This window comes from Stegodyphus dumicola, chromosome 10 (genome assembly GCF_044657685.1).
Source record: "Stegodyphus dumicola isolate Sdum_Otavi_A_Nest chromosome 10, ASM4465768v1".
Taxonomy (NCBI): domain Eukaryota; kingdom Metazoa; phylum Arthropoda; class Arachnida; order Araneae; family Eresidae; genus Stegodyphus; species Stegodyphus dumicola.
Window position 1 is genome coordinate 166,017,374 of NC_140777.1, and position 19,963 is coordinate 166,037,336.

A 19,963-nucleotide genomic window follows, 5' to 3' on the forward strand; every position below is an offset into this window, starting at 1 on the left:
AAAGTCAAATTTATTGAAATTTAAATTTGTATTTCCATTTTAATTTTCATTTTCCTAAAAACATTTGTCAACTTTGCAGGATTTCATCTTCAAGTATATATGTACAGACATTTAAAGTTCTGATGTATTAACATCTCGTGGAAATACACCTATCCCTCGATTTATACAGTACTTACCTGTTTTACATGATTTCAGTTTTACACAGTTTAAAAATTAACAGATTTCAAAAACTTAGTAAAATAGTATTTGCTGCATAAACGCAAATACATACATTTGAAGTCATTTTTTAATCTCATTTCTTTGGTAACACTGGTGGCAACAACAAGGATGAGGATTCCCCGTGTTAGGGGAATCTCAATAGTATGTATATGTATTTCATAATAGTAAAATTTTAAATTATATGGTTCACGCGAACTAATGCAGTATCAGTATTTTAGCAGCAAGGATTACATCATTTTTATCTACATATCTGAATGTTTACTAGCAAGTTTTCAACATTTATAGTTTTTGTGGCATTTTTTATAATTTATGTAAATTTTTTAAAGTATTATAATGCCAAAACGATTTTTAAAAAAAAATCAAAAATGAAATTAGAAGCAAAAATTAAAATATTAGATCATCTATGTAATAGAGAAGGAGTAACAAATGTTGCTAAATTTTACTCCATGAATGAAGCCACAATAAGGACAATTAAAAAAAAAATGAAGACTCTACTAGAAAAAGAATTAGATATGGGTAGAAGACGAAAATTTAAAATGGATTCCAATTGATACTGATGCTATTAGAAACAAGGCTTTAAAAATTTATAAAGCACTTAAGAATCGGTCACTATCGACTTTGTCAGATGAAAAAAAGGTATCTTTTTCCACAAGTCATGGTTGGTTTGAGAGATTTAATAATATTTAAACAAAGGCATTCTTTACATAATCTAAGATTGAAAGGAGAAAGTGCATCTGCTGATTCGAATGTAACAACAATATCCAGCAAAATTTGCTGAAATCAATTGCCACGATCTCCTACATTTCTGATCAGATCTTCAATGCTGACGTGTCTACGTTGTTCTGAAAAAAAAAAAAAAAAAAAAAAAAAAAAAAAAAAAAATACAGTCAAAAGTCGTTAATCCGGACTCGTCGGGACTTCGGCGATTCCGGATTATCGATTTTTCCGGATTATAGATCATCAGTTTAAATCTCGTAAGATGGCATGCAGAAATTCTAAAATTAAAAATATGAAACCGTAATTTATGAAATAAAGAACAATTATGATCTAAAGGGTATCAAAATTTACAAAAAAAAAAAGCTTAATATTTATTTGTTTACTTTATTAAACATTTCTTTCAATGTAAGTTGTTTAAGTTGCTTCATTTTATGTGATACTAATACTTTCTCTTTAATTCTATAAACAGACATAATTTCTTTTCAGTTAAAAAGTTCTGCTGTTCAAGTCCCGTTAATTGCTGTGCCGAGAATACCGACTAACTGGTCAATGGAAATTTTTTTGTTTTCACTAACCTCTCTGTCACATTCTTCATGTCTTTATCCATTTTTTTCAGCAATTTCACTTTTTGTTTGTTGGACATTGAAACATAATTTCGTTTTGTAGATCCTTTGGAAGTTCCAGCATCGGAAATTCTATTTGACATAATCGAAAGTTCAAGTTTACTTTTATAAAATTGCTCTTACAGTCTGCAAAAAATAATAAGCGGGATCCTATTCGAAGATTAAGGAACAACGCAATCATTAACATTAACTGAAATAGATAATTAGATAATTTTAGCCTACACCGTCCGTTATACATTAAACGCGCAGGCGAAAACGTATTCTGCGCTTGCTCACACGCATATGCGCAGTAGTCAAGTTCTTACGCGCTCGCGTAAAACGCCTGTGCGCATGTGCTAACGCGGCACATGCGCAGAAAGTTTTTAGCTTTGAGGTCCGGATTATAGATCATTCCGGATTATAGGTGTCCGAATTAACAACTTTTGACTGTACCTTGCAAATCAGCTAGTGGTCATAAGGTAGTGAAAAGTCATACAATTTTTTTCTGTTGCAATGCTTCAGGCAATTATATAATGAAACCATTGGTTATTAACAAATCAAAAACACCATGTTCATTTAAAGGAACAAATATAAATAACCTTCCCTTTTATTGGATGCCTAACAGGAAAGCACGGGTCACTGCCATAAGGTTCAATGAATGATTTCTTACCATGTTTGTCCCAGATGTCAAAAATTATTTAGGTAAAAAAGGATTGCCTTTTAAGACTCTTCTTTTAATAGATAATGCACCTGGTCATCTTCAAAATTTACAACACAAAAAAGTAGAAATAGTCTTTTTGCCCAAAAAATACAACTTCTTTATTACAGCCATTGAATCAAGTAATATTTTCTGGCTTTTACAACATTGTGTATATCAAACAAACCTTTAGGTATATTTTAGAAAAAATGGAGAATAATGAATCTTACTCTTATGGATGCTTGGAAGAAATTTACAATCTTAGATTGTGTTGGACTGTCATATACTCAGATTAAACAATCAATGCTCAACGCATGCTGGAAAGCAATACGTTGGATGTTGCTAAAGATGAGAATGATAGATTACCATTAGAGTGTGAATATTCTCAGATCACTAAATTGGCTCAAACTGTAGTAGGAGAAGGTTTTGAGGATTTAGCTCAAGCATATATTAAAGGAATAATGGTTGATGAAGAACTAAATGAGGATGAGTTAGTTAACATGATTCATGAAACAAATAAACATGATGAAGACCAATCTGAACCAGCTGCATTCACAGCTAAAGTCATCAGTGTAGGACTTGAATTGGGAAGAAAATTAGGTAATCATTTTTTACAATATGACACAAATGTCGAATGAAATCTCCGATTCCAAGGGGAGCTTAGTAAGTGTTTAAATCTATATACGGATGTTTAAAAAGATTTAGGGGGACAAAAAAACAACAGGCAATTGTTAATTATGGATTTCATCATGAAGTCTAGTCGATGTGAGATCTCCCCTAATTTATCATCTATTGAAGCAGAATCGTATCACGAATACTCAAGTGATGAAAGAGACATCATACCAATCAAGAAGAAAAAACTAATAATTCATGAAAGTGATGTCAGTCCAAAATCAACTCTAAATATGAGAATATTTGTAGAAATTTCCTGTTCTTTCAATTCGAGCCACAATTTTTCATAAATGCTACATATTTTCATTACATTATCAGGTTGCATACTTCTGATGTCTGTGTAATTTATTTAATTGATGATGTAATTTATTTAATTGATGATGTAATTTATTTAATTGATAACTAAATATACTCGATTATGTTTTCACAAGGCTTGCTAATGTTTTTTTAAATAACACGAAAATAATCATGCAATGCAATAAAAATAGAACATCACTTTCCTGCCTCAGAATATACTACTAATAACAGGTTGTTTAAAGAGCAAAATATACAAAATTTAAATTAAATAATTATTTCCTTTTACTCAGTTGAATATACATTTAATTCATAAACATGTATATGCAGATAAAATTAGCTATGTCAATAAAGTTCTGCAAAGAATAATGAACGTGATCCTATTAGTTAAGTGTTGCAACTTTATTTCATATGAAATATTTTCTATATAGTCATTCCTTAAAAGTAGTCTCTGAATAATTAAACCAATTAAATTTGTTTCTAAATGTACTTGGGTTAATTGATAAAAGCAAGGCTGTTTTTTAAATGGCAAGCTGATTTTTAATTGATTTCATACTTAGATACATCATTATACATACATTAATAAAATAAATAAAATTCTAATTATGTTAGGGCAGTTTCCATTTTGCTGGTGTTTACTAAAGAAAATTTTACAGATAGCATTTTTAACGAAAACGCTGTTTATGATCATTTAAGATTTAAAAATAAATAAATAAATAAATAAAGAGAGAGAGAGATTATTTTGTAAGTATTCATCAAGAATATTTCTTCCAATTTATGTTTTCGAAGAAACGCCTTTATTACACCAAAGTAAAAAAAAATTATCCCTCTACCAAAACTTAAATCTGTATCGATTAAAAAAGAACAGTAATGCGTATTTAATAAGAACACAGGAATAAATTGTATTAAAACTCAAATCTATTTGTAAATTGTTCTTCTCTAAACTTATGCTTTGAACCTGAAATATTTTGAATGAAATAGTGCTTTTTTATTTATTTTAAGACTTGATCTATTTTAAATTTACCTAAAATACCTAAAATAATTATTTTAGCTTTTCAAGAGTTTCTTTTACATTGCTGAATTTGATGAAGGTGTACAAACGGTGCCAAATTCTTGGTTTTGGGCTGATATGGATAAATGACATATGTAATATGAAAAAATGAATTAAACTGAACAAAATGATTGCATCACATCAAGCCCCAGATTATTGAGAACTTTGGCAATTTCACCGGGTTCTCTAAATTTTTGCATCGACAAGTATGATATTTTCTATAATTATGTGTTCTTGTTGCTCATTTTTCTCACTGTATAATTTAGAAAGCTGAATAGAACATGGAAAATGCTGTTATGAATGACATCAGTACCAAAATATTTTTAAAATATAGTAACATCTCCATTTTTAGTACTTTTATCCATAAATTATTAGTACGAGTTGGTAGTTTGGTTTTTGAATCTTAACATTATTTTAATTACCAGACTAGTTGTTTAAAAATAGGAATGCATGTATTAAAAAATTCAAAAATTAACAATCATATCAGGATATAATATATATTTGCTTTAATATTTAACTGCATTTTTTTTATACAAATTTGATGCTCTCAAAATCTATTCGGTCACCTTAATTTTGCAGTGGAAAAATAATGAAATAGTATAATCCTACAATTCGAAACCATAAAAATTCTATTTGATTTATTTATTGAATAAATTGTTGCAAAATATCTGAAATTTGCAGAATTTTATAAAATAATGTAGCCATGACTGTTAATTTAATTTTACATCAAATATTTCGATAATTATACATGAGCAAATAAATGCTGCTAGAACATTTAGATGTTTAATCTAACATTAAACGATTATTTAATTCATTCTTTTTGCTTTATGTTAAATTATTGTTTATGAGTGATAACGGAAATTTAAAATTTTCAGTGAAAAAGGCATAGAAAAGTTAAAGTTGGCTATGAAGTTTTCAGACATCGAAAAGTGCAGAATTTGGTGCGGAAACAACAACAAAAAAAAAAAAAAAAAAAACACCAGCGATTTAAATTCTCCGATTCTTCAGATGAGTAAAAAAAGTAAACAAGTAAAAAACAGTAAAAAAGTACTATAGTAAAAAAGCTAGCAGAGCTGTGCTTGCCATTGCTACCAGAGTGCACACAAGGAAAATATTTTCAACCAGAATTTTCTGCATCTGTTTTAGCTAGTCCTCACTGCAAATCTGAGGACTAATACTCCAAAAGCAGGCTCATCAGAAAGACCCAATAAAGGTTTCGTACTGTTGCATTCCTGTACAGGTTCATGCAATTTGGAGTGATTAACGATGACACTTAATAAACACACAATGTATTTGCCAGTATTATTCAGGACATCTCCAAAAACATGTTTACAGTCGTCCAAAAACTGCGACAAGCACATTGAAACAATCAGCAACAGAGCCTTTAGGCTGTAACAGTGAAGACAGCTTCACAGCAAAGTGCTAGAGTACAGCTCCCGACTAGGTTCAGTCTTCTCAGAACTCGACGTACTGTCGAGATTCTCGACGCTACAACTCGCGATGCACTCCACAATAAGCACTAGAATACAGCTTCTGACTCAGTTCAATCGTTCTTGGAGCTCAACACACTCCAAGATAAGACTCGATGATGCACTAACTCGCGATACATTAAGAGACTCTCTCTACGCACTCCCCAATCAATTCAATACTAGACTGAAAATCAACTCGATAGACTCGAGATACTACTGCTACTCCGCATACAGGCAGGGTTTATATAGCTTTTAGCATGCATTCGAGAACATTCTAAGTCAAACCAGTAAGAACTCGTTCTAAATGGTTCTCCATCCGTCTACGGCATATTGCCAATTTCGCTGAAAGATGTTGCCAAATGGGTGATTTCTCGCCAAATCTAGCAAATCCTAAACCTGCTTTGTGGGAAATCTATCTTACCGCAGCTGGAAATTTTTTAACAGTAACTTTCTGAATTTGCCAATAGTCAATTTTTTAAAAGTGTTCTGTTTTCAGGTTTTTAGAATAATTATGTAATAAAGACACAATAACACGCCGAATAAATACTAATTCAGAAGTCAAACAACAAAAATCAGCGTTATATTTACAAAATTTTCACAGTAAACAGTCACTGTGAAAATTTTGTAAATATAACGCTGATTTTTGTTGTTTGACTTCTGAATTAAATATGTAATACCCTGACCTTTTCTCTTCCGCAGAACTTCAACATCTAATCTTAAAAAATTTAAATTCTTTATCAAGTAGATTACAAATATTGCAAGAAAAGGTGGAGTTGCTGAAAACTCCTAACTGTGCAATCAACCGAAAAATTCAGAATTAAATATATTCCAATTAAAAACTTAATTAGAACTTCAATTTTTAGAGAGAATGTTTCTCAACAACATAGCTCCTGTGGTATTGTAAAATAATATTTTACATTAATCCTAATAGTTTTTTTTTTTTTTTTTATTTATTTTTATTTTGTTTACTTTTTGCACACATTTTCATTTTATAAAGTAATTTCTGTTACGTTTTTGCTTAAATGAAATTTTCTATTTCAGTATTATCTTATTTTCTTTACATAAAAACTAACTGCATAAAATGTACTAAAATACAAATATGGAACTCAAAGCAATGAAAACGTTATGATTTTATAAATAAGTTTCCATTACATTTGCATTTTATTTTGAGGAAAGTTAGATTTCTTGAGTGTTCTGTGAAGTTGAAATAATTTTCTTAAATGATAGAATAAGAAATCTTGTTGGTTATGCATTTATAGATTAAAGTCAATTTTTATTTATATATTTATTTATTTAGGTCAATGAATTGAAACATATTAATGTTAAAGGAGACTAACGTAAACATATTAATAGTAATCGTAACAAATATTTTGAAGTGATGTCGGACACGCTAGCCGAAGAGTACAGTTGGGTAAGTGAAAAAAAAAGGGGGACATTTAAATCCCTGAAGTTATCATAGGTTATTTTACATAAGTCAACATTTATAAATATATTTTTATGTACATCATCATTTACAAAATATCTTGATAACTTACATTACGTATAATATGAAATCTGCCAAATTAAGTCACACCCAGCACCCGTAGCTCTCAGCCTGAGTCAAATCTTAATTATTCAAAAAATCGAATAAAATAAGACCAGACTTCCATGAATAGTGCATAGTGCTACTAAATGCATATGTGACCATCCCAGAAGAAATAAAGCAGGTAGATATTAGCATCTGGAAAGATATCCCAATGCATGAAGGAAGAGTAATATATTTAGTGTATGAACCTGTTATGTCAAGAAGACTTTAAATGAATTAGAAGACAACATAAAATAGCAGTTTTATCTGATTGCAAATGTTTAAAATGTTATTTAAAATGTCTAACTTTTTTTTATTCTTAAAATGATGTTTAATCCTCATTTGTTCTGCTATTTAATTTTTATGATGTATTGTTACTTAGTTTGTTATCTATCCATTTGTCAGTAATTGAGCTGAATTAAGTAAAGCTTTGTTCTTTTACATTATATTTTACCGCTCGATCAGGCCGACTGCCGTACCAAAGCACTCGGGTTCGAATCACGAAAAAGGTTCGGGGGTTGTAAATGCATAGTGTCTGTGCATCATGGGGGCACCCAAAATATGCTGCAAGCCGAAAAGTTCTTTCAAGAAGCTGATCGTAGGGAAAGAGAACTTGAAAATCCTTGGACTCGTCCTCCGTGTGATAGTTGCATCGCAAAAATGTTATGGTTTTTAATTAATTGACTTTCTGTTTAAATATGCAGTAATTATAATTAAAAATTCACAAGTAAATTTTCCATTTAATGTATTTTTTAGAGATAGTGCAAACTCATCTCCCTGCAACAATTGAAAAGAAAGGTGCTACTATAACAGTTAATCTCAAAAAGGTTGGTGGGTGGTAAATGTATAGTGTCTGTGCAGCATGGGGGCACCCAAAATATGCTGCAACAAAGTTGCTACTACACTCATGTCCATAAATTAAGGATAATTCGGAGTCACGCGGAAATCGAACTCTAAAATATACTAAAATATCACCTGTAACATCACAACACACATCTTCAAGAATCATATGCAAATTTTAGGAAGTAACCAGATGACACCGATGGTACTTCACAATGACGAGAATGTAAGAAAGTGATATATAACGAATACAGGCAAAGAAGTAAAATTGTTCGCAGGCACTTTATAAGCATTTCAGTGCAATAACCGACAAAGGACGCATTTGGATGATTTTTTACGTGGTAGAATTATCGGCCGTCTGGAATGTGGGCGTACCCAACTGGAAGTATCAGACAAACTTGGAATTGCCCAGAGTGTCATCTCCAGGCTTTGGCAACGATTCCCAGATGATGGTAATGTGAGTAGACGTTACAGCACAGGTCGCCCCAGAGTTACAGCGCCGAATAAGGACCGGTATTTGGCAGTTACTGCCAAAACAAACAGGTGGAGCACAGCCTGAGACCTGCCTCGTCAGCTCTCTTCAGCCACTGGTACGACAATTTCAAGGCAGACCATGTACAGACGCTTAGGGCAGATTGGTTTATATGTTCGTAGACCTGTCAGATGCGTTCCACTTACTGCAACTCACTGTCGCCTGCGGTTAGCCTGGAGTAGAGAGCATGCACTGTGGACACCGCAACAGTGGGCTTGTGTGATGTTTTCCGACGAGTCCAGGTTTAGCTTGCAGTCTGATTCTCGCCGGACTTTCATATGGAGAGCTCCAGGTATTCGTTACCACCAAGAAAGCATCATTGAACGACACCGTTACGGTGGTGTAGGAGTGCTTGTTTGGGGTGGAATTATTCTGGGTTCCAGAACTGACCTTCATGTTCAAATTGGAATCATGACAAGCCATATCTATCGGGACGTCATTCTGGAACAACATGTACATTTGTTTCGGAGTGCCATGGGCACACAATTTGTTTATGGATGACAACGCCAGTCCTCACCGTGCAAATATCGTAAGCGAATGCCTTCAATCGGAGGATATCACCCGTACAGACTGGCCAGCATTCTCACCAGACTTGAACCAGTAGAACACGTGTGGGACATGCTTGGCCGACGAGTTGCAGCCCGTCAACCTCTTTCTACATGTCTACCGGAACTTCGGAGTGCATTGCTTTTTGAGTGATGTAATATCCCCCAAGATCAGATCGATAATTTGATACTCAGATGCCTAGGCGTTGTACGGACTGTATTGCATCGTCTGGGAGACATACAATGTATTAACAATCAAACCAACCATGTAATATTGGTTTTTTGTAAATAAGTTTTTTTTTTTTTTTTTTTTTTGGTAATTTGCTCCAGGGAGAAAAAAAATCGCTAATTTTTTTAATAATATCAAACATATAGCATCTGTTTTTGCTCTTTACCTTTTGTTTAATAAATAAGCTTTACAAATAAGTCAAATTTGTTTTGCTTCTAACTTTTCCTTTGCCTGATTTTGCATTATCCTTAATTTATGGACATGAGTGTATAACAGCGAGTACTTTTTTGTACAGAAGCTGTCTTGACAGCTTAGAATCTAAAATTTTAAGTTTGTATTTTTTTTACTGAATTGTAAGTATTATAAATTCATATGTTTGGAAGCGTCCGAGTTTCAAAAATAATAAAAGTATAAATGATAAATAATAAAGCTTCAAAATAGTAAATCAAACAATCATCAAAATGTTTAGTACCTATTTAAAAATTTGGAGCTTTCTTTCAATCTTAAAGTAATTTAAAATTTAATAAATAGCTTTAAAACTCTTGCCAGTCACTGCTCATCTCAATGCATATAATAGCATTATAATTTTTTATAATAATAATGCATATTTTGTTTAATTTCATGAGGCTGAAGGAGACATTGTAAACTTATATTATGAATACGAGTCATATTTTGTAAAATTCGATGAAAGGCCATTCGAAAAACATGTATACATTGACAGAATTGCCGATATAAATAAAATATGTTATTAACAATATTAACTTCTTATTAATTAAGAAAAGGCTGCATTAAATATATTAAAAGGATCTTTTAAAATTTTTGCAGGAAATGAATTTAAGTTTCTCTTAAGTGAATGGATATTTTTATATCTTTATTACCGTATTTGCAGGCGCATAAGGCACAACCCCTTTTTTTATACACATTTCATTATAATGAATTTACAGTATTTTAAATATAAATACAAAGTAATACTTTATACCCACAATTCATCTGGGGAAGAGCTTTTAATTTTCTTCATCAGAACCTAAACACTCATCACCATAGCTAAATGAAAAGTCACTTGAAACCTCTCCTAAATCAGCATTCGAGTCCTCATACAACAGATTGTCCTCTGTACCATCCAGTGTATTAATAATGCCACACTTCATACATGATTTAACCTCTGCCTCTGTTTTCACAGCATCCCAAGATGCTTTGACCCATTCACAAACTTTCCAAATGTTAGGCCTTCCCCTTCTTCTTGATGGTGTAACCTCAAAATTTGAAGCCTGCATCCAGCTTGCATGCTTTGTTACAGCAATTTCAACGTTGTTTTTGAACCATAATTTGCCAACAAACTTAAGAAACACCAAACAGTTGAAATTTCCCACACTTAAAAGTCGTTCGCAAAAATTGCAGTTTTCATGCCAGATGCACATTTACTAAGCTCTCCGTAACTGTAATATTCCCACACATCGCAAGGAAACAAGAAAAAAATCACATAACACCAAAAAAAGAGGAAATTTCCAGAAATTAATGCAATCAAAAACTGAGTATCGACATACAAGATGCACCTCCTTTTTTTCCCGACTTATTTTCAAAGAAAAAAAGTGCGTCTTATACACTAGAAAATTTGCTATTTAAAACTTTCTTACATTTATTGGAAAACAAATTGTTTTATATGCTTAATTTCATTAACATAACTATGCTCACTGTAGTTATTGGCTATACTAAATATTTGAATGAAGAAATGTAAGTTTTATTTGCACAAAAACTATTAGCATATGTTTTATAGCAATACACGCAAGTACACAAAAGTGATACACAAAAACTATGAGCATATAGTTTTATAGCAATTTATGAGAGCAAAGTTTTACATAAAAATGTAAATTAATCATAAACGCATCTGTTATATAATTTCAATACAATGAGATATAACAATAATCACTGAGGAAATCTGATATGATTGTGATGACTATATTCAATAATTAAAAAATTCCAAAGATTCCAGTAAGATTTTAATAACTGGAAGAGTAACTTCTTACTGGATCAATAAAACGCTTTTCTGCTGTTATCAGTTTTACTGGAGGAGATGTCTGAAATACTGCTATTGCGACATTATACTGATTAAACTAATGTAACACTGTGCGACACCCACACAGATCTTTAAAGCAGCAATTCTCAACAGGTGGTACACAAGATAAAAAATAGGTGGTAGGCAAAGAAACAAAGTTCAAAAATTCTATGAAGAAAAAAAGAACAATTGTTAGAAAATTCCTGTGATTGCACTTCCACTGAAGATTTCATAAATAACAACTTTTGGCTACACCGAAAAAAAGAATTTAAAGGCATTTCAAATAAAGCTAAATTTTTATTGCCTTTTCGCACAACCTATTTGTGTGAACAAGGATTTTCTTCCATGTTTTATTTGAAAAATAAATACAGAATAAAATTAAAAGTGGATCACACTTAAAGCTAAGTGAAATAAGGCCAGACAAAGAAATTGATCTCTCTTAAACAGGCCCAAATTTTACACTAAATTTAAGTATATAACTTAAATTTTGATAATTAAAATGGTAACCAATTCTTAATTAATATTTTTTATGTGTGCCTATTTAATACAGATAGCCAATAGCTTGTGCAAATGGCAAAACGTTTATTTTTTCTATTTATATTGAGAAACTGAATAAGTATTATAAAATGTACAATAATTATACTGGTTGTACTAAGGTTTTTAAATTTTTGTTTAGATGGTATGTGTTAGTCAAAAGGTTGAGAACCGCTGCTTTAAAGCAATTAAATTTATGTCACTTTGTGAAGTTATACAAAAGTCGCAGTGTGACATTAACATCATTATCGCAGCATGACTTTACTACCATACTCAAAGACAAAGAAGCAACAATAACAAAAAAAAGAAGCCAAGAGAAAAAATTGGTATCTTACCTCTCAGCCTCCACATCCACAGGGCTTGTTTGCTCACATCCTCTTCTTGGGCGCTTCGCATTCCTATAATAAACAAAAATAGGTACAATTTTATTACCGAGACCATAATAAACCACAGTGACAGTACATGCATAAAAGCACCAAACTTGGCACACACATCCATTTAAATCATAAATTGACATCACATAAATTTAGATACTTCTAAATGCAAGTGAATTATGACTGCACATAAATTTAGATAGCTCTAAATTTTAATTTACCACTGAAATACTGGTATACTTTTTAAACTTTTTAAAAGTGCATCGAATCTATCTATTTAGAAATTGCCAGAGATGAAAAATTTGCAATAAAATTTTGACAAAGAAAAGGCATCATTCATGATTGTGTGTGATTATGACAAAGCCTCAAGGGCTATCTGCCTGTGCCTTTGTGGAGCACTTTCTAAGGGAAACTGGCTCGTATACACGTTACACATGGGGAAAACCACGAAAACGCCCAGCCCGTTCCTGGGATTCGAACCTCGGACCGACTACCAGCGTTCGGCGACTCCACCGCTCGGCCGCTGGTGGGCCTCATTCGTGATAGAAAATTAGGCTTAAACTATAGTCCAAGAACCATGAAATGAAACCATTTCATCGATAACTCAACAACTAAATGGCACCTTTAATCTTCTAGGTGTATCTACGGATTATTTCGTATTGAAAGATGGCTTTCCAAATCACGACACGCAGAATATTCTTGTCAGATTTTGATAAATACGAAATGGTTTCGAATGAACGCGGCAACTGGCAGTAGGGAAATAGCAATCAATAGAGAAAGATGTTACAGCGCGAGGTTCATAAATAAAAACCTCGTATCCAGCCACACTATCTGCCGACCTGTAGGCGATTTTCGTGCCGAAACCGAAAAATACTAAGAAGCCTTCGACCGAAAGCTTTGTGTATGCAAAAAGTTTGTGAAACAAAATTTCTTCTATAAAATAAAATGCAATTTGCACTGAACCCATGAATTACTTTTAAAGAAATTAATATCACCTAATTTACAAATAATTTCTTTTAGCATGGAATAAATACTTAAACAGGTATCTTACAATTACATGAAATAACGTAATCTTTAAAGGCATTGATGTATACAATATAAATATTTGCTTGTTATTTTATGAAATAACAGTGTCTGGGAAGCCCACTCAAATATCCTGTAGAATTTTGACAAATTATTTTATAGGATACAAATATGCATCTGTTTTTTTATGAAATATGTGAAATTCATGCAAATAAAATTAAGGATTATGAAATTTATTTTAATATAAATAACTCTGCAAAAAGAAATATTCAGGAGACTTTATTCCCCTTATTTTCCTATTATTGTCATCATAAAAAAATAATAGCATTTATCTTAAAGATAATTAGCTTATTTAAAAAATACAATCTGTAAGCACTTTCTTTAACTCGATATAAGATCCATTTATTTTAAATACTTTTCTAAAACTTTTTATAAAAAATAAGAAAATAATGTAAGCACAAACCTTGTGGTTGAAAAGTTATGCAAACCTTGGGTTCAGTACCCCTCAAATAAATAATGAAAACAATCTCAGATTTTATAGGATAAAAATTAGGTCCAAACGGGCAATTTTTTTCATTTACAGACAATCATTAGATGTTTGGGCTAATGCTACTTTGGACTAAAAGTATTTAAAAGCTACAATTTCAGACAGACTGTCTTGCACACTTAAAATACAAATGTTTTATTAATTACACTGCTTGCCTTAAAAATATGTTTCTTAATCAAAAATTTGCTAAATTTTTATAAAACATAAACTAATACTTATAAAAGAGCCTGAGGCAATTTGTTACAATTAATTAAATTGTTCAACGTTGTTTAATTAATTGTTTAGGCGGTCAGAGCCGGAACAGCTAATGAAGTTTATGAGACTGTGATATTACTTTCGGTTTTGTGAAATGAAGAATTACATAGGATACTTTCAGATTGAAGTTCTGTAGAAACAAAAAAGTAAGTACCATCCCTCTTTCTGAAGCTCTTTATTTGTTTATTGACTTTTGGTAATTAAAAGGTCACTAAAAGAGATATCAGCGAAAAAACATACATTGAAAACGAAGTTAAAACAAAACGTTGCCGACAAAAATATCCAAAGAAGTGATTTGGAAGTGCTGAAGAATAAGTTTAAAGTGTTCGAGACAAAGATAAATTCCAATTTCGATTCTTTGTTCGGGTTATGTATTGAAGAAAGTGCAGTGAAAAGTCTTTAATCCGGACATCCATAATCCGGAATGATCTATAATCCGGACCTCAAAGCTACAAATTTTCCGCGCATGCGTTTACGCATATGCATAATACGTTTACGCATGCGCGTTTAATGTATAACGGACGGTATAAGCTAAGCTAAAATAATCTATTTCAGTTAATGTTGCAGATTGTGTTGTTCCTTAATCTTCTAATTGGATACGGCTTATTATTTTCTTTTAGACTATTAGAGCAATTTAATAAAAGTAAGTTGGAACTTTCGATTATGTCAAACACAATTTCCGATACTGGAGCTGCAAAGAATCTACAAAGGGAAAGCATGTTTCGATGTCCATCAAACAAAAAGTGGAATTGCTGCAAAAAATGGATAAAGGCATATCCTTTGTTTCTCTAACCATTCCAAAATCGGTTTATCAATTTCAAGCTGCTCTGCGGGGGGGGGGGACGTCACGGCGTGCAATGAACTGGAAATTGATCTCTCAGCACTATCCTCATCTTCATGGCAGATGTTTTTATTTTAATCGGCTTATAATTCCTTATTAAATGTAGTATTTCATCTCGATTTGCTCCCTCTTTGATATGATTTAAATCAAATTCCTCGTCATTATAAATATCACGAATACACATCAAATAGTTTTCTGGTTGCAATTTTCTAATTTCTATGCATAATGTATGCTTTACGCATGCGCGGGTTGAAAGAAATGTTTAATAAAGTAAACAAATAAATATTAAGATTTTTTTGTAAATTTTGATACCCTTTAGATCATAATTGCTCTTTATTTCATAAATTACGGTTTTATATTTTTAATTTTATAATTTATGCATGCCATTTTACCAGATTTAAACTGATGATCTATGATCCGGGAAAACCGATAATCTGGAATCGCTGAAGTCCTGACAAGTCCGGATTAAAGACTTTTGATTGTATTAATGCTTATGTAAAAGAGAAAGAAGAGATTGACGATATTGTCTTAGATGTAGAAGTCGAATTAAATCGTAAATTAGCTAAGCTTTCCAAAGAAATTGAATAGGAACCTTTGGTTTTCACGAATGCTTAGGTCAATGTTAAATTATCCAAAATTATTTTGCCAACGTTTTCGGGTAACTTACACGAGTAGCTTTCACTTAAAGATATTTTTTAGCCAGTGTTGATTCAAATCCTAATTTAACAGATGTGGTCAAATTACAGTACTTAAAATCTGAGCTAAGAGGAGATGCTAATCGTATTGTTCAGTCAATATCCATAGTTGACTCTAATTATAAATTAGCCTTTTCATTACTAGAAGAAAGGTTCTCTAATCACCACGAACAAGTGTATGTTCATCTGAAACGATTTATGAATATGCATCCTACGCAAAATGAGTCTGCGTCAGCAACATTAAATGTAATTGACATTTAGATACTCTTTCACTGAACTGTGTTATCTTCAGTACAGTGGCTTTGTTTTGTATTAGCTGAGAAATACTTGGCGACAGAGGAGAATCTTGTCTAATAGCGCATGCGCCACTAGAATCGCCGCTGAAATATATTTTCGATAAACTTGATTCTTGTTGTACACATTCGGAGTTGCGAATCATATGTTACTCTGTAAGAAAGAAAGCTAGCGCTAGACTGTCGCCATGGAAAATAAATGTATTGAAAGTAAAAGTGTTATTTTCTGTAATGTGTGTGTGGTGTTATTTTATTGCGATATATAGCTATTGACGAGAAACAGAATAATTCAATTCACCAAACACACTTGAATTGAATTATTCTATTTCTCATGAATAGCTATATATCACAATGAAATAACACCACACACATTACAGAAAATAACACTTTTACTTTCAATACATTTATTTACCATAGTGACACTCTGGCACTACGTTTCTTTCTTACAGCGTAACATACGAATCGCAACTCCGAATGTACGTTTTTCTGCTCATATCTCCTTTAGTGACATTTTAATAAGCAAAAGTCAATAAACAAATAAAGAGCTTCAGAAAGGGGGAGGGTACTTAAACTTTTGTTTCTACAGAACTTCAATCTGAAAGTATCCTAGTAATCCTTCGTTTCACAAAACCAAAAGTAATATCACAGTCTCATAACCTTCATTAGCTGTTCCGGCTCTGACTTACTGAGTTGGATCTTTTAATTTCTTATTTAACTACTTTTATTAAATTTCAGTTTACAATATAAAATTAGTTAAATTTTTACAAAATGTAAAATAATTACACTGCTCACTTTAAAACTATGATTTTTAATCAAAAATTTGTTAAATTTCTACAAAGTATAAAATAGATAATAAAAATATGTTAATTCCAAATTCAGGCTTCCAAGTGCCTATATGTTCGGGTGGAGGACTATGTTATCCAAAATTTAATGACTATAGGCAACATTGTTTTTCAACAATGCGTAAACATACATATGTTCATGCAAATTATCATTATTTAGTTTCATGAAATATGATACAGGGTGATAATATTTGGTGACAACAATTAGAAAAGTGCTTCGGACATTTAAAGTGATTTGACACAAAATTCCATTTTGAAACTAATAGCCCTTCTGGGGTAATTCACATTTGTGCTTTAGAAAAAAATATAAAATTAAAAATATTAAAATAAAAGCTGAAAGATTTCAAATTTTATATTACACCCAAAGGGAATTCTTTTAATGTTTTGTGTGTTACCTTTAATTCTCAAATAGCCTGTTCTTCGTACATAAATCACATAAAATTCAAGTAAACAGCTATATAAAAAAAATATTTAAAAAAGGCCTATCTTCAAAATTTCCAATAGCCTTGCGTGCTAGAGGTAAAGAAATTTTTTTCCCATACAGCAATACCATTGCTCACTTTTATTCCATTATAACTGATGAAGTCACTTCAAATAATAAGGAAACTTTATGATGGTGTACAAGATGATTTGTGAACAGTCAAAAAATATTAGATAAGAAAGACATCCTACATTTTCTCAGACTAGCTAAGATTACAGGTCCACTCAATAATAATTCTATAATCTCAATAATTTCAAAATCCGGGTTAGATGGTAGCAACATTAGCTATGAGTTATGATGGAGCAGGTAACGTGATAAAAAAGGGAATTGGAGCTCAGATTAAAGCTTTTGCTCCAAAAGCAATCCATATGCACTGCACTTCTCATTACATGAATCTTGTGTTCATATACTCATGCAACATTTCTGAAATTCACAATATGCTGAACAAACTTTAAAAAAAAATATTCAAATCGGCAAAAAATATTAGACCTTTTCCGGACAAGATAGATAGCCTATACGGCATTGAGGCGTACCGCCACTTCTATCACAGCTTTTCCGATATCACCGAATTTAAAGGATCCGAAATTCGATCGAAAGCAAGTCTATCGAAATACTGTTCATTGTGATTCTGTGTTTTGTTAATACAAAGCTGCATTTTAGCAGTACCTTAACTTGTCTAGCTCATTTTCCAACTAAAATCTCAGTTTTTCAAATTTAGAAAAGATTGTATATCACCGTTTTGCATCAGTTTGCGCTGATCATGTAAATGAAATTTGTGACATATAAAGATGATTTACCCTATCCGGTAACACATCGACGTATTTTCACTTAAAAAAACATCAGAGAATTGCACAATATCGGCAATGTGCATCTTCCTTTGTTCAAGTACACATTGATGTAAAAAAGTCAAAGGAAATTGACAAAAATCCAGTTTTTCTTACTCTTGTAAAAAGCGCCAAATAAGTGGGCGATTCTGCACTTCACACCCTAATTTTATATTTGCTGCGTTGTTTCAAACAGAGGATTAAACCAATTGTTTCCTTTTCCTAATATACTGTGAAAGCATCGATTTATCCGTTTATAGTTATATTTATAGTAAATTAATTGAATTCTGCTGCTATGCTCAACGATATATATAGTTAACAAAATAGCTCTAGACAAACGTTACGCAAATCAAACGACGCCAACTGTACTTTTAAATACGATGAAAATAAAATTAATAATCATGTACATACTAATGAGTGGATGAACTTTCGTTAAGTAACAATTACTGATGTAAAAAATTAAACACAAATATTAACACTTAATTAAATAGATAACCAATAGAATAGACTGATGCAATATATTAAAAGAATTTAACTACAGTTTATTATGAAAAACTTAATGCAGATAATTTAATTTTCATCAACAAAGATTTAACCGGGACATTGGTAGTACCGACAAACCGAGTGAAGTGCTAAAAAATAAATAAAACAATATAAATACGCAAATATACATTACCTGGAGCTGAAAGGCTCGGACTCCATTTCAGAAATTTTTATTTTTATTACACAAGTAAATTACAATATATATACTACAATACAAAAATTTTAATGGCAAGAAAAAAAGTATTTATTACAAATATTATTTACAAAAATATTATATACAAATGTTAATAGTTAGTAAGAAAAATTAGTATTTATATACAAAGATATTATATACAAATGTTAGTAAGGTTAGAATAAATATTTATGTACGAAGATATTAAAGCTTAAATATCTGAAAAAGAATTAGAAAATTATATAAAAAAATATATCAAATACAAAGATAAAATATCTGAAAAAGGAATTAGAAAATTTATAAAAAATATATGAAATACAAAAATATTAAAGATTCTTAAAAAGAATTAGAAAATTATATTAAAAAAAATCAAAAATACAAAGATATTTAAGATTAAATATCTTAAAAAGAATTAGAAAATTATACAAAAAATATATCAAACAGAAAGCTATTAAAGATCTTAAAAAGAATTAGAAAATTAGATCAAATTAGACAATGAAAAATATATAGAGAATTTATAATCGCAAGAATAGCACCTAGATCCAACAAAGTTAAAGTCTAGTATGAGCTAAGGCTCCTCTAAACCTTAGTATAGCCTTAGTATGAGCCGTAAAGCTTTTGCACTTCGTCGCGAAGTCAGTGGCGAACGGTCATGTGCCCTTTCTAGCCAATCAGAAAAATCAGTTAAAAATTACACTAAAATTTCATTGGATGGATTTGCACCGTTTGCTAATTGTAAATTTCGGCCCCCTCCCAGACCCGAAGCACTTGGCGACATAAAGTTCGAGCGTTTTCACTCTGCTCTTGTTAACAACCACTGATCAAGGAAACGTCGATGCTTGTCAAAATTCATGATGTAACCCCTCACAAAATTGATTCTGGCCCTTTTTTGACACAAAAAAATTTACTAAATTAAGTCCTTCAGTGTTTTTACCTTTTTTTCACTGTAGAAGGCAGTTACTCTTGTTAAATTTAACATTTGGCACTAAATTTTACCTCTTTGCGGAACCCTCTTTTTGGCGATAAAAATAATTCTTTGATGATGTGGGGATAAA

At 31.4% G+C, this 19,963-nt stretch overlaps 1 protein-coding gene and 1 long non-coding RNA gene across 19 annotated transcripts in view; one reads left to right on the top strand and one right to left on the bottom strand.

The window, feature by feature from the left end:
- The window catches only part of LOC146995185 (uncharacterized), a 428,660-nt gene that overhangs the window by 127,386 nt on the left and 281,311 nt on the right, over positions 1-19,963 (bottom strand). For 4 of the 9 annotated variants that reach the window (XM_085825823.1, XM_085825822.1, XM_085825824.1 and 1 more), the window contains one exon: positions 12,354-12,416. The exons of 4 other annotated variants lie outside the window; for them this stretch is intronic. The gene's annotated coding sequence lies outside the window, so the exon portion shown is untranslated. Of the gene's footprint in view, positions 1-12,353; positions 12,417-18,869; positions 18,979-19,963 lie in introns of those variants that run through there. One more of the 9 variants, XM_085825826.1, reaches the window with a different exon arrangement.
- Positions 1-19,963, top strand: part of LOC146995189 (uncharacterized) — a 96,758-nt gene that overhangs the window by 20,337 nt on the left and 56,458 nt on the right. For 8 of the 10 annotated variants that reach the window (XR_015043611.1, XR_015043619.1, XR_015043616.1 and 5 more), the window contains exon 3: positions 4,253-4,458. The exons of the other annotated variants lie outside the window; for them this stretch is intronic. This is a non-coding gene — a long non-coding RNA (uncharacterized LOC146995189). The remainder of the gene's footprint in view (positions 1-4,252; positions 4,459-19,963) is intronic. 10 annotated transcript variants of the gene reach the window in all.